This window comes from Agelaius tricolor, unplaced genomic scaffold (genome assembly GCF_023055355.1).
Source record: "Agelaius tricolor isolate 1412-34295 unplaced genomic scaffold, bAgeTri1.0.p SCAF_1, whole genome shotgun sequence".
Classification (NCBI taxonomy): Eukaryota; Metazoa; Chordata; class Aves; order Passeriformes; family Icteridae; genus Agelaius; species Agelaius tricolor.
Window position 1 is genome coordinate 107,756,141 of NW_027269261.1, and position 16,599 is coordinate 107,772,739.

The 16,599-nt window shown below is 36.7% G+C and overlaps 1 long non-coding RNA gene across 2 annotated transcripts; it reads right to left on the minus strand.

Annotated features, from left to right (window-relative positions):
• Positions 1 to 7,791: 7,791 nt before the first annotated feature.
• Positions 7,792 to 16,181, minus strand: LOC139593227 (uncharacterized). Of its 2 annotated transcripts, XR_011680237.1 has the most exons (4): positions 16,100 to 16,181; positions 15,917 to 15,984; positions 8,602 to 8,666; positions 7,792 to 8,036 (listed from the first exon to the last, which is right to left on the minus strand). It is a non-coding gene; the product is annotated as an uncharacterized lncRNA (long non-coding RNA). The 2 variants fall into 2 exon arrangements; XR_011680227.1 differs by lacking the exon at positions 16,100 to 16,181 and having other exon boundaries at positions 15,917 to 16,055.
• Positions 16,182 to 16,599: the final 418 nt, after the last annotated feature.

The window sequence follows — 16,599 nt, forward strand, 5'->3', positions numbered from 1 at the left end:
AGAGATTACAAAAAGGGTCTTTGTGCTTCACTGTTATTTGTTTTAAAGTCAAAATGTATTTAATTCCGTATTGAGAGGAAATTAAGTGTTAAGTGGTGTAAGATAGTGTGACATCTTCTTCCTGGCAATTCAGTCCAGGACTTCTCCAGCCTAGAGGCAGGAACCCAGTCCCATGTCCTGGGGAGCTGTGCCCAAGCTGAGAGCATGGCTAAAGCTTCCATAACTGCAGGCTCCGTGAGTAATGAAGCTGAAATCTGGACATTCCCACCTAAATACCCAGGTACCTTCTAAAAAATAATTTCTCTATCTTAGATAACACTTGTATATACTATGATAAAACATTTCAATCTGAAAGATGTTTTTATCTGAAATAGTTTTGGAAAATAAGTACAGTTTTTATACCGTGTGAGGGAATACCCACTGCTTATTTTCAGGCTGGAAAGGGATCATTGGAATACTGCATAACCCAGATTATTGGGAATGAAATTATTTTTTTGGTCTGAATTACATAATCAGTACAAATAGAACATAATTAATTGTAGGCAGTACATTCACATCTTTAGTTTCATCCAGTGAGATTGTGGACATGTTTTAGGAAGACAGGAGATAAGCCTGAAATAGTTCATACCATATAGATAATGTTCACCTAGCACTACCTTCTAAGTCCTTAAGAGACTGTACCAAGATGTGAAAACCTATTAACCCACATAAAAATGTAATCCTTTTCTGTCTCTTTACACAATTAGTAATCACAGCTCTGCATGAAAAACAGGATAGGTGAGGAGAACATGCCCATCTGCTCACACACAAGAGACTTCGAAGACCTGCAAAAAAATCTAGGTTCTTCCAGAGTAACAAGAATCCTTGGCTGAGATACATATCCTACTGCTGACTCAAAAGTATGGCTAAATTCCAAAAAAATAATCTGTTTAACCCTACAAGCTTGTACAGACGAGTTTGGATCCAGGTGGCCACAGCACCTGCTCAAACTGCTACTCAGGAAGAATTTTCTCAAACCTTGATATATCTACAGCATTTTTACCATGGCCCACAGCAATCTGAGAAATTTGAATCACATGAACATTTCTTTCCAGCCTCTTCCCCACAAATCAGCACAAAGTTAGTAATTACTAAAAATCATAACCTTTCATCTTATAATTACTGTGTTCAGTTTACTTCTAGGAAGTCCTGTATGTAGCATAGAGTAAATTAAATCATAAGCAAACTAAGATACAAATGACAAATGTTGGATTTATGCAGTTCATAACTTTAAGCTTTAAAATTTTGGTATGATTTACTGAGAAAGTTTTATGAGTCATAGCTCTAATGTCATTGACTATGCAATATTTAATCAAAGAAATATTTACAAGTTAGAGGCAATTGTAAATTTCATCTTACAAGCAGAATATTTCTGCTAAAATTTATCATTCATATAGCACAGAACTTAAGGTGTTTTTAAGAAAAGAAATTACTGAAACTAGCATTTAGATGTTTTACAAAAATAAATTATTTATGTTAATTCAGTGTTCTGATTTTTTTCCCCCATTTGGGACAGACTTATTTTAATTTTTGTTAAAAGGTCATCAAATTTTGGAAAATATAATTTTTTGTGATGGCGAGCAACAAAAAACTATTATACATCTTCCAAATATTAATTAGAAAGTGATTTGTGTGTCTCTGTGTATTTAAAGCAGTAAAAATGTGATCATGATAGAGGGTTGTCTGTTGATGTGGAGCACACTGATGCTGATTTATCAGTAGTACATGTGCTGCTGTAAGTACCTGATCCTGAAGGACATGGCATTTCTTAAAGAAACTAAGTTAGGATGAGGTGCCATAGTGGGATTGCACAAAACTTGAATGTGCCTCTACAAGTAAGAAGAGACAATTATTTTCTATGGTGAGTTAAAAGGCAATGACTTTTTGGTACAAGCTTAGGTTTAGAAAACCCCATGACTTAGAATTTGGTTGGGGCTCTAATGCTAGCAGCTAATGGCAGTTAAGGTAACACCAAACTCAAAATGGGAATCTCTGATATCAAGATTTATCACTTAAGTGATAAATAACAATTTTACAATAACAATTTTACCAAACTGGATAAAACACTATTATTCCAGATTTTCCATGTTAAATTGTTGAAGAGAGTTGAAATTTTATTCCTAACTTCTGTTTTGTCAAAAGTACTCTCTGGTTCGTGAAAAAGTAAAAAGGCTCCCAAACAATGAATTTATTCATTTAATCCATCCAGTAGTTAGACATGGATGACATCTGGACAGTTAGTGTAGCTCAGTTCAGATGGTTGACCTGATTGCAGCTATCTCATCCAAACAATTCCCTTTTATTTGTGGCTCATAATTAGGAAAGTTTGAATCTTACCTTAGAGTTAGGTTTATTAAGAAATCTATCTGTTCATGGTGACTTTGAAGAATATTTTTGTTCCAGGGAAAAAATTGAAATATTTCATTAGAATTTAGTACAGGATACATCTACAAAACTATAGCTTCATTCAATTTTGTTCTCAATTGTAATGTGTTAGGGGGAAAATGAACCTGATCTAAGAATGCAACTCATACAGAGTACTAAAATTTCTTGATCCCCAAATACTGAGTTTTAACTGCTCTTCAAAATTCTAGAGCTGTTTTTCCTTTTTTTGGTAATTTCTTAAGTTATATTTATCCAATACTGATAGACTTGACAGAAAAAAAAATCATTTTCTATCCACAGACCCTTTGCAGTACAACTCACATAACAATGTTTTCAGTGTCCTACGACTGGTCTCAAAAGCTCAAGAGGCTGTTTCTAGAGGTGACATAAAGATTTGTCATTTTCTATTTCTTTTCTTTTATCCATCCCTGCTGAAACTTCCAATTAGTTCCAGCTCCAGTGTCATTTGAGTTCAACAAGAACTTGAGGAAACCAATATATTTTGTTACAAATTCTTTTCACACTATCAAATAATTAACTGGGAAAGGAATAAAAATAAGAAACTATTATTAGTTTGGTTAACCTTTGACATAGTCTGATCTTCTGGACTCTCACTTTAATTGTACAAAATTACATTAGAGAAAGATAAAGTTCCTATGTTTTATTATTTCAAATAAAGTAATTTTTGAATTTTGCTTTCATTGTATTTTCATCATGGTACTTTTTCTTTGAAGTTCAGTCAGAAATAATACAGCCAGATTTAGTTCAAACTTAAAATCACAGCCTGAGATTTGTGTGCACATCCACACCAGCAGGTAGCAATGATCAGTAAGGATACATATGGGGAGAAATGACTATATATTGTTCATACACATTAGTGAAGGATTGACCCTGTGCAGCCACTAATCATACAACTGTGAATAGTTTGGGTTGGAAGGGCCCTTAAACATCATCTTTTTCCAACCCCATGCCGTGGGCAAGGACACCTTCCACCAGATTATAGCAAACTAGATTAAGTTGCCAAGGGCCCCATTGATGGGGCAACTAAAGGTTCTCTGGGCAACTTCTTCCAGTACCTCACTACCCTCACAGAAAAGATTTTTTTTTCCTAATATCTAAATTTACCCTATAAGCACTACTAAGCTACTCATTCACTTCAATCTTCCAAGAAAATATCCTGGGAAAAATAAAGGTAGTCAAACAATGGAAGGAAAAGAACAAAAGGGAAAAAACAAAAGTGACATGCTTATAGTCACTCATATTTCATGAGCAGATTGCTGTCCAGATAATATTCAAGCACCAGGTACTTGGAGAACAGGCCTTCTTCATGTTTGTTGTCCAGCATGGTGTTGCATATTTTGGAACACATCCTTGATGAGCTGGGGTCAGCTGTCCTGCCTGTGATCCCTCCCAGCCTCTTACCTACTGCCAGCCTACTTGCTGGGGGAGACAAAGTGAAACACAGGAAAAGCCTGGATGATGTGCAAGCAATGTTCCACAATAGCTAAAATATCCATGTGTTACCAACACTGTTTTGGTTTCAAATAAAAATATAACCCTGCAAATCCTGCTTTGAAGGAAATTGGCTTAATTCCAGCAGAAGCAAGTGGAATATTTCCTAATTTTTTTTCCCAAAATTCACTTATTTATTTTAGTTCATAAATTTTTAGTCAAGCTCTGTAATTCCTTTCAGTCAGTCTGTGAATTAGGGCAATGAGGTCCACCCACACACACAATCTCACACAGAAATTGTTTGTTGCTAATACTACTCTCTCTCTCTTGAGCCAGTCACTTTTGCAAAAATTATATAGAAGGATAGTAGAAGAAAATGTTCTAACAAATACAAGACTCCTCTATAGTAGAGGTGGCCTTTGAGTCATGGAAAAATGCATGTATTGTATGACCTTTGAGCAAGGAGCTATGTGTGTTGTACATGGCCTTTGAGTCATGGGGAAATATGTGTGTTGTACTTGAAGTAGTGTACTTGAATATCTGTACAACTGTTAACAAGTAAAAGAAAAGGGGGAAATATAGTTACGTGGCCTTTGAGTCATGGGGAAATGTGTGTATTGTATTTGAAGTATTGTATGTAAAACCTGGTTCTGTAAGAAGTACTGTATGTAAAACCTGGTTCTCTAAGTAAAAGAAAAGGGGGAAATATAGTAGAGGTGGTTTTTGAGTCATGGAAAAAATGCATTTAACAATTGGTGATCCCGACATGATAGTTAGCAGAAGATGAGACAGCCAAGAGCTGTGGCAGCCAAGAACTGCGGTGATATTTGGTAGAAGATAAGGCAGCCAAGAGCTGCGAAAGAACATAGGCTTTGGGTCAAGGAGCTGTGAAAGAGTATGGCCTTTGAACAAGGAGCTATGTGTGTTGTACATGGCCTTTGAGTCATGGGGAAATGTGTGTGTATTGTACTTGAAGTATTGTATGTAAAACCTGGTTCTGTAAGTAAGAGAAAAGGGGGAAATATAGTAGAGGAAATGTATTGTACTTGAATATCTGTACTTGAATATCTGTATAGAGGCTTTGCCCCAGGAGGTCCCGGTTGTCCTTGATGGGCTGCAGCTGCAATGTCCTTGATTGGGCTGCAGCTGTAACCAATGAAGATAACTGGGATAAAAGGGGGTGGGTTGGCCAGTCAGGGAGAGCCTTGGAGGAGTCCTGAACTAAGAAAGAGCAATGTGCAGAAGAAGGAGTCTGTGCTGTGAAGATCTTCAGCCATGAGAACATGCTGAGAAGGTATGGGACTTTAGAAATCTGACAACAACAGTATGGGACTCTAGAAATAGAACAACAACAATTGGTGACCCTGATGTAATAGTTAGCAGAAGATGAGACAGCCAAGAGCTGTGGTGATAGTTGGTAGAGGATAAGATAGCCAAGAGCTGTGAAAGAACATAGCCTTTGGGTCAAGGAGCTGTGAAAGAGTATGGCCTTTGAGCAAGGAGCTATGTGGGTTGTACATGGCCTTTGAGTCATAGGGAAATGTGTGTATTGTACCTGAAGTATTGTATGTAAAACCTGGTTCTGTAAGTAAGAGAAAAGGGGGAAATATAGTAGAGGAAATGTGTTGTACTTGAATATCTGTATAGAGGCTTTGCCCCGGGAAGTCCTGGTTGTCCTTGATAGGCTGCAGCTGCGATGTCCTTAATTGGGCTGCAGCTGTAACCAATGAAGATAACTGGGATAAAAGGGGGTGGGTTAGCCAGTCAAGGAGAGCCTTGGAGGAGCCCTGAACTAAGAAAGAGCAACATGCAGAAGAAGGAGTCTGTGCTGTGATGATCTGCAGCCATGAGAACACGCTGAGGAGCAATGGGACTTTAGAGATCTGATAACAACAGTATGGGACTCTAGAAATAGAACAACAACACTCCTCTGGGTGAGTTTTCCTGTATATAACAGCAACATCATGTGTAAGTTAAGGATGACTAAACTACATGCAAATTCATATTTAAATGTGTATATATTTAGACAGGTATATAATATATATATCTCTATGATATATGTTAGTGTGCCTGGGTAAATATATATGTACACATTTGTATTAAAATCACAGAACTGCAGAACTTGAGAATGGATGAGGTCAAAAAGACCATCTAGCTCATCCAGTGTTCTTGCTCAAAGCAAGATCAAATAAAGTAGATTGCTCAGAGACGTATCTGGTGAGGTTTAGCATATCTCCAAGGATGGAGACTCTACCACCTCTGTGCAACCTGTGTTAGTGTTCCAACATTCTCACAAAAAACAACCCCAAAATACTCTTTCTTTATGCTTAGGAGAAATTCCAGTTATTTAAATTTGTACCCATTCTAGCTTGTCTTTCCATTAGATGCCTGTGAGAAAAGTCTGGTTCTGCCTTCTTTACTCCCTCCAATCAGATATTTCTACACATTGATCAGATCCCCACAGCACCTTCCCAAGGCTAAACAATCTCATCTCTGTCAGCCCCTCTTCATGTTACAAAGTCTTCAATGCCCAGTTAAGCAATAATTAAATCATTAAACCATGTCTTTTCCATATGTTTGCATCATGATCTGTATACACTGAATTACTAAGGCCTCAGTCCCATAGATTGGTGGAACAGCCGGACCTCATCCTTGCTGCCCTCTGGCCTGAGTTTGGAGTTTTACCCAGAAGGATGGGGAAAGTGTCCCATGGATGTGGAGGTGTGGCACAACCAGAGCCCAGGACCAAGAGGCAGATCTCTCAGATCCTGCAGTTTAACAGGACCCTACCAAATCATTCAGGTTTAACACATGCTGTATAGAATGGCATCGTTGTCTAGCAGTGTTTCACTGTAGTTTTGTGCAAGTCCTTCCAGGTTCTTTCCTAGTCCTTTAATTAAAATAATGTGTCCTTTCCTCAGCTTGTCAAGCTCTTAAAAAACTTTGCACTGTCTGACAGTTTTCATTTCTCCTAAACAAGATGGTATTCTGCTCCCAGTTTTCACTTATGCTTTGTTGCTGTGTTGCAAGGAAGAACTGATTGTGGCAAATGTTTTACAAGTAAGATTTTAAACAGCAGTTAGGTTTTGTTTTGTTTTTAATTTCTGTTAGTAAAAAGAGATAAATTACATTGTTTAACAGGAGTGTCAAATATGAACACTTTCCAGCTACTCCACTCTTGGGTATACTTGTGCTTTTAAACATCAAAGCAAACTTTTAATTACAGGAAAGGAAATGAAAACCCATGGCATTTTGATTTATAGCAACTGCATGGTATTTCTTAAGTCTAAGAAAGTTATTACCCTAGGGGTTTTGAACATTTCGCTGTCAGTTCTTATTTCCTAAGAAAAATAATAATAAATATTGGCACTAACTAGATTTAAAAACCACTTTATTTTCTCTCATTTCTCTCAGCTGGGATAAGTAGAGCTTTGGTCTAAATAAGAAGCTGTGTCTCAGCTCAGTTCAAGATCTTATTATTGTTATAAAGTAAGATTTACATCCTCTGGTGCCTGGGGAAAAGAATGTGAGGGAGTGGAGATGATCTGCCTGTGACAGACCAACTCCACTTGCTGCTGCATCAGCCTGCTGCCACCACTGCACACAGGGGCAAACACACACTACAGCTGCAGTTTTGTCAGGGGAGGTGTGCTGCTCTTAGATCTCTTTTCAGCCTCTCAGCTGACAGTGATAGTGTGTTTTAGAAAGAGAGGTGTTATTTGTCTGGCCCTCCTTTCCCCCAGATGCTGTTACCCAAGGAATAGCTGCCCTTCTGGGTAAATGCCAGAACAATTTAAGCTACTACTGCCGCCTTAATATGGGTTTATAAAACAATTTGGTTAGAACCATCTCAAATAATAAAACATTTCTATGAAGAATCAATACCTGTTCTTCTGGGTTCACTCTCTTTCTGTGAGTTTTAATTTCCCCTGCGTGGGTAAGTACATATATTTCTACAGCTGCTGGAGCTGTTCTGGCCTACAGGACTCAAGCAGCTTTTCCAAGTGTTGACTGTGTCTGGATTAAGTGTGTACTTAAATGCTGACCATAACACGTACAACTTTGCCTGGAGTTCAGACTTGTCCTCTTCTGGTTCTCTGATGTTTTTCTCACAGCTTCTGGCAATTTTTACTTATTCTTGATGGGAAAAAAACAATATCCTACAACTACAAAAATGCTTTTGTGAAAATGCAGATTCATGTATTTTAAATATTTTGATTGATGTAAAGGTTAATAGAAGGATAGTAGGAACACCAAAATGATGTCTTTATTTCCCCGCTCTCACACAAATGTTTTCTGCTCCATTAATCAAATAATTTAGCTTTTGTGTCACTCACTTCACTCTTCATGATGCAGAGAAAACTGCATAGCCATATCATCCTAAAGACAAACTCTTTGTTGGGAGAACCTACATATCATGTTATTATAGTAATTATGAAGATAAAACTCAATTATTAAAGTAATCAGGCTATAATATAAGGCAGAGAAAATACAGTGCTAAGGTTTGTGTTTTATAACTTATTTCAGTCAAAAGACTGCATTCTTGAAAACTGAAGTTATACCTAAGCACATTATCAAGACATTTTATAAAAAGCACGGAAAAATATTGTTAAGGGTTTTGCCTCTCAGAAGAAAGAAACCAAAAATAAATTTACCATTTTATCAGTAGGGAGGACTCTACTGAAGTATGGGAAGGACTAATATGAGATAATTCAAAATCATTACCTGCTTACACTTTCTTTATCTTCTCACCTGTTTGGATTCTGGAGTAGAGCCACTCTAGGAGATATCTGACAAAATAAGTGCAGACAACATATTTTTGGCATCTCTTTATTCATGCCTTTGCATTTTTATTTTTTTTTTTAATACGCTATTTTCAGGAACAAATTTACATTTGTTTTACACTCGAGACAAGGGCATTTTATTGGGGTTTGAATCACCTCGAGACATAACTGTGAATCCGAGTTGCCTGCAGAATAGTCCCCTGAGAAATCACTCTGAAACTAAGGTGTGTGGAGCACTGGTGCTAGAGTAACTCCAAAAAAGGGATCTGACATGGAGCTGGGAGTAGACACTAAATATCAGAATATAAGAATAGTCACACTGGTTTAGTTCAAAAATCAATCTAGACCCATATGTTGTCTCCTATAGTAAATAAAGTGAACAATTAGTAAAATATGAGAACAGGACACATGCACATAATACCTCCAGGATGAAAGAACAAGGATTCTTGAAACATCTGCTTGGCCAGAATATGCAAACAAATATATTAGTGTAGATAAATATAAAATATAATTAATCGATATACAAATAAATAGGTTTACGTGCAGGTATTTTTAAAAAAACTTTCATATATTACCCTAAAAAATTTAAATATCTGGCTTTTCTGTTAAAAGAAACCCTGCACATCTACACTGCTGAGAGGGTGTGTTTTATCTCAGAATTTTGGCTTCTCTCATTAATTTCTGTAAGCCAGAGGGAATTTGGCTGGAGTTGATTAGTGAGGCACATCTGGAAAAGTTTCAGCTAAATAGAGCGATGCCCAGGAATTTTATCATTTTTCAAGACTGTGCAGACACTTAGTAAATTTAAGTGACTTAATCACAGTTCCAGAATGGTTCCTTTTCTTTTTAAATTTTGTACTAATCTTCTCCAGGGGAAACTTACATCTGTTTAGGTGGTCTGTTAAATACAGATAAGTTGTGGAAAAGAATCTGAAGTCCTGCTTGGCCCACCTGGCACAGCATTCCAGCCTCTCTCTGAAGTGTGTCTTTCAAATTAATTGAATCTGCTTGTTTAATAATATCTCTGAATAATCTAACTCCCTTGGTACTACACAACTCACACATTTTCTGCCTTCCAGAGCACAAAGAAACTCTTTCTAACTTGTCAACTCAAAGTGAAGGAGGTGGGGGTGGAGGGAGGGGAATTCCCTTACCTGAGGAAATGGCTGATAATGCTTTGTGGCTTCAATTATTTGGTTTATGGATTAAGGGAGCATGTTCCTGGTGGTGATTTGTTTGTTTGTTTTCATTCAGCACAGAAATAAAAAATTCTCCCTGATAAAATATACTTAATTTCTTTTTCTGCTAGCACACACTGATATTTTGGAACAGAATAGGCAAGGAAATTGTCATTTATAATTATAAATTTTAATGAGAGCTTGAATTTATTAGATTTTTTCTTGTGCAATATACTGCATTTTGTAATTTACAGAAACACTCTGGTTTTGATACTTTGACAGAGTGTTTAGGAAAATGATGATAAATATCTTGTTTCTCAAGCTTCAGTTAAACTATCCAGGCTACATATTTGGTACATTTGAATCTTCAAATAAAAAATGTCATGACTTGTTTTCTGATATCACTTCACCAAACTTAACTCACTAATCTTGAACCATATCATAAAATATTATTTCTCACAATTGAATTTGTATATCCACATATTCTTATCATTCAATCATTCTCTTTGTGTCTCAAAGCACTTTCTGATTATTTTCATACACTCATTCATTTGAAAAATTTTATACTCTAGCATGCTATCATCTTTTAGACCAAGTAAATACAGTATTTTACTTGTTCAATATACTATAAAGATTTGAATAAATTATTACACACACACCCATCCAAGAGTGTTGACTGAATAAATCATCATCAATCTTTCCTATTATTCAATTTACATGAATAATTACTAGGCAGCATACTGTTCACAAATAGTTTTTTCTGAGTATTCACTACTCAAAATCCCAAACCTGTGCTGGTTTATTGATGAGTAGGTTATATGCAGAGTGTAGAATATCACATTTTCCTTCCTTGAACACTGAAATTCTAAACTTCAACACAAAATACTGAAAGAAGTAGTACAATATTCATTTACAGAATGGGACAAGGTTTTATGGGGAATGTCCTATTAAGCAGACATGTAATTTGGGGACTGAAAGAACAGATTTGGCAGATAAGAAGAGCTATGTAAGTGTAATATGTTTGATAAAACAGCTAGACTATGACATGAATGTGATGTCACAGTGGAATGACAAACACATCTGAAAGATCATGGCAGTTAGGAGAGGTACCTGAGGACTGGAAGAAAGTAAATATCACCCCAGTCTTCAAAAGGTATCAACTCAATCCCTGGAAAGGCAACTTATCCTGAAATCATCTCTAGTGGAATACAAGGACATCAGGAAGTCAACATTGCTTCACTAAAGGGAAATCATGCTTTACCGACCTGATTGCCTTCCATGGTGGGACAACTGCCTAGAGACAGATGAGGGGATAGCAGTACATATTGTCCATCTGGACTCCAGCAAAGTTTTTGACACTGTCTCTCTCATGCTATCTTCCTAGGCAAACTCAGGAAACAGAGGCTGGATGAGTGGATGATGAGGTGAATTGAGAACTGTTGTGCTCCCTGGCCCTAGATGGAGGATTGTAACTATTGGTGACCCCCAAGGGTTGCTCCTGCCCCAGTATTGTTTTTCTTACTCTTCAATGACTTGGATGAAGGGGCAGATTCCTCCTTGACAAGTTTAATGACAACAAAAATGGTGGAGTGCTGATCCCCGGAGAGATGTGCACACCTTCAAAATAGGATCTAAACAGGCTAGAGGACTGGACAGAGAGGAACCTTTTGAAATTCAAGAAAGGCAGGGTCCTGCACCTGGGAGGAATAACCCCAGGACTCCCTAGACACTAGACACTGGACATCTGCATGGCCATCAGGAGGGTTGCTTTTCAGAAGATGACCTGGGTGTCCTGGTAGACAGAAAGTGGAGCATGAGCCCCAAATCTGCCCTTGTGGCAAAATAAGTGTCCCAGTTGGCTTCAGAAGTGTTGCCAGCAGGACCAGTAAGGTAATCTTTCTCCTCCATTCAGCAGAGGCCATACCTTGAGTACTTTGTCCAGTTTGGAGCTCATCAGTATGAGAGGGGCATGGACAGACTAGGGAGAGTCCAGAAAAGAGCTACTAAGATGACAATGGATCTTGAGCAAGACATTGCATATTCCAACAGCAGACCTGTGCTTCTGCTAAAGATATGTCTCAAAAATGAAGAACAGAGCACCTCTTTTAAGAGAAAAGGCTGAGGTTACTGGGAGTGCTCAGCCTGGAGAAGTGAAGGCTTGAGGGCGTATGATCAATGTATATCAGTATCTGAAGGGAAGGTGTAGAGAAAATGAGAAAAAACATTCAATAATCCAGTTATTTATAGAAATATAGACTACTTAATGAACATTTTTGTACAAACTATGTTTTAATACAGCCAGCTGCATATCTGAGGAAGAAAACAGTGGAACATACTGATTCTGGAAATACCTAGGAACTGCTAAAGAAAACACTCAATGATAGCATCCATTATGGCTGTGATAGAAAATAGCTGGGTTTTGATAAAAAATCTTACCATGAGCGAGAATAGAAAATAATTTTATTTGTGCTTTTAGCATGTGGAAGCTTGTTTTCTTTAACTTGGAGAGGTAATTGTGTGAGTACACTTAAATATAGCTATTGACAAATTGAAACACAAATATACAAACAAAGAAAATCAGGACTAAAAAATATAAAAGACTAAATGCAGTTGAGAAGCTTCAAGACGTCTATTTCTATGACTTGACAAAGAAAATACTAAGACTTAGTGTACATAGATTACAGTAGCTAAAAATATTAAAGAAACTAAAATTTAAAAGAAAGGAAAACTTGATGGTGAGTAGTATAGAGTATTCTTACATTCTTTTTTCCATTTCAAACACATTTCTTTGTGGAAACCCTGAATTCTGAACTTTCATGTGATATGAAGTTCCTGAATGCCATTTCCACTGTAGGCAACATGGATTGCTGCACATACAAATCATCCTTGGGCGAGAAAAGAATTTAAGTTTTTGCTCTGGCTGTGAGGCAAAAAAACCTGAATGATGAGAGCCCATACAGTTGGATGAAGCAGGAACTGCAGTCCTTCTTGCTTTCATTATGCTACTGTTTTTAGAGATTTTGAAATATATTCATTTCATTTTATAATGGCATTGAAATGAATCTCAAAGTTTCTAGATTATTTTTTAATTGCATTCATATTGTTCTTTCTAACTCACCTTGAGAAGTATTTATTGAAATAATTATCAGAAGAAATAGAATAGTTTTATTTATTTATTTATTATTTATTTTCTAATGTAAAACATGTTAAAACTGTCTGAATCTTTGGTCTGGGAAGAATTTTTTCAGGCAGAAATCTTTTCTATTCATATCAAGACAAACTAATGAAATACTTAAATCTGGAAATTAGATACAGGAGTCTTGTTTAATGATGTGATAATATTTTCTGTATGTTTAATCTATCATTATTTGGGGAAAAAAATGCCCTTCTAATGGAAAGTCCTCCTAGAGCAGTGATATGTATGGGGATGAATGAATTGTTGCCTATTTTGGAATGTTCTGTTTAGGAGAGATTTGTAAGAGCAGCCACTCCAGCTCCAGCTCTGATGCAGAACCCGCGAGAGGGGAGATGCAATCCCATAGCACAGTCTCTGACTGTTTCCTTATATCCTATAACCTAATGACTCATCCAAAGTCCATGACAACATTCCTTTGCTTTCCTTCAGGGATCACAGCCAAGATACACAGTGAGAATATTCTACAATCCTATAAAGTTCTTTGAGAAAATATGTTGTCAGTCTCTCCTAGGGACTCTGCTCCACATTTACTAAATATTTAATAGACCTTGTAGTAAGGTTTGGAAGATAGGTACAGATCTAGACAACTGAACTACAGACCTAAGTTTTTCCTTGATGCTTTAAAGAAAACCTAAATATTTAATGTGAAGAAGAACGGTATAAACAGCAAAGACTTAGGTTTGCCTTAAAATGCGTGCTGGAGATGTACTTAGGCTATGACAGAAAATTGAAATCTTCTCCCTCTTCTCTATTGTAAGATAAAAAAAAAACCTGATTAATTCCATAAAGATGGATTCTAAATCCTGCTTCAGGTTTCTGACTTCTGCCATACTGTATGTATGAAATATTACCATGACCCGTTGTGGCTTCCAAATTCACTCCTTCATTGCCTTTACTTTTATTAAATGGCCATTGGAAAAATTCAGAAACTCATAAACATATTTAAATAATTATATTTTAATATCCACAAGTGCTTTCCACTCCTCACACATACAAAGACAATTGCTAGAAGAAAATTTTGACTGGTTCATCCTTGGTCCAGTCCACAATCCAAACAAATACTGGCATGATTTGAACATGAAAACCTGTCACAAATTTCGAACAATCTGAAAAGGACTGGTATTTCCTTTTCATCTTAATAAATACTTGAAATAAAATTATTTTAATGTTTCCTAACTTTCTCCCATATATCTTCTTGCATTTTCATTTTAATCACAAATGCTTACCAATTTACTTTATATATCAGTGCTGTAAGTTGATCAGAAAAACTTAGCATGCAACTGGACTTGCTAAATGTAATTCATCTTTATTATAGGGCTGTCAACATATATTTATGTTCATGTGAGTATCCTCTGTTTGTGTACACTATATTTATCACAGGGAGACAAATAGCCTCACTCTGTGTGTGATGCTAATTACTAGGTTGCCAGCATAGCAGCACTAAATTATGTTTTACCAAGGCAGATCCAAAGAATTTGGAAGCTTTCCATTCACAGTCCATGAAAAAGACTCATCTGCACTAAAAACTCGAGAAGCAGCTCTTTCCCATAACAATGTCATACAAATTTTACCATCACCCCAGAATTTTTTTATCCTGCAGTAGCTGAACACCTTCTGGTTTTGTAGTTAACTGGAAAATGGCCCATGCCCTGTGAAACCTTAGGCAGTGGGTGCTAAAGAATCAGCACCATATGAGTAGTGTACCTACAGCGATGGACTATAAGCAGCCTGGTGCTTGTAGCATCTCTCATGCTGTTTTATCTGTTACATGTTAAATCTGTTAAGTCTATATTTAAGCTTAAAATCATCTAATATCTGTAATCAGTGAGGCTCCTAGAGGGAGATCTAGCAATTCATTTTAGCAGCCTTTGGTGTAACAGCAGTGCTGCTGGATGTCTTTTGATAGTTTACTGCACTAAAATGTCAGGCAACTTAGCAATATATATATTTTTTAACAAGGAGACCGCAGTTTGCTTTTGTATTTCAAACCCTCCAAATTTTTAATCGTGAGCCCCCTGCTGGTAAATGAGTTAAACTGGTTATAGTGAGTACTTGAATAATAGCAAGAATTTCTTAATTAGAAAGTCATGCTATTGATCTTTTTATGAACTGTTTTCATTTGAAATGTCTAGATGTTACCATTCCCTTGAACATGCTTCACAAAAATAGAGACACGCTTAATTAATTCTAATGCAAGGACAAACTCAGTCATTTGTTTTAAAATGTGAAACAAACTCCAAATTGAATTTTCAGCTTTGTTTTTTATTTATTTTAATGATGCAGAACAAGAGCTGAGCATTAAAATACACAGAAAATGTACAAACCCCAACTTCATGAAAATGGAGTTTCTGCATATTATCATTCAAGTAAATTAATCCACAGAGGGAAGTTATTTCTCTCCAAATATAAGAATTAAATCCAGTGTCTTCTGTGGCTTTTATCTTGTATGGCAGCTAAAGGAAAAAAAATAATAAAAATGTGTTTTAAAGTAAATATATTGACCTTTCCCTTTTCTTTCTTTCCTCTTTAACAATAAAGCTGAATATGTGAAAGTCGTAGTGTGACTCCTTTCTCATATTTTTTATTCTTCTCTTGTGGAATAATGTCTGATATGAGATAAATTAAAAGTATAAATTCACATGTTAAGTATCTAGTTGCATAGGGCACGAATTTCTAATATCCATAATCCTTGCACAAACGTGAATCTTTCAGCTTTAATTTTGAGACAACTAAAGGAGAAAAGGTAGAAAAAGGCAGTAGGAAAAATCAATTATATGGACTTTCTAAATATAGATTTCAGAAGGACAGTGCCTCAGAATAACAAGCAATGAATGACTGCCAGGTCATTTCTTGATATATTGTGTATATAATGCATCACTCACCAAATGTTGTGGACTGCAGATGACTCCTGAAGAGGCTCTTGAGGGATATCCTCATTCCATGTAGACACCTGGAGCATAGACACCTGTGGCTGAGCTGTTTTTATGAGCTTTTTTTAATACACTTTTACAATAAAACCAATCTCATTTTAATGTGCAATTAGGAAAGGCAGAAAAATTACCCACTTTTCTCTGTAAACTATAAAGGAAGTAAAATGGGTTTTGTAGACATTAGCAGATAGTGACTGCTAGGGTTGCTGTTCAGCCTAAGGTAAATTTTGGTAGCTTACAGCATATATAAGTAAAATTGGATAAGACTGGAATGAGTCAGCAAAGAGCAGCAGAAAATATGTTTTTAATGTACCAGTCAAGAAAAATGCAGGCTCACCCAGCCCACCAAGTCCCTCTTGGGGACTTGGCCACAATGGGGTCCCAGGGTGGCAGCTTCCAAGGAAGACATGGCTTGGCAATCCCAGAGGCTTTCAGCAGGAGTATGGGTTGAGCCCCAGAAGATGTGGTAGGGCAAAACCAAAGGCTTCCTGCAGTCTAAGTCATGCTGCACAAACTGTATTGCAATTGTGCAGTAGTGCCCAGATGACACAACCGTGACAGGAACTTCTGGCATGGCCAGTAGATCACCCAATGCCTGTATTTGTCTCATTTTGTGTCTCTCTGAGTGAGTGTTT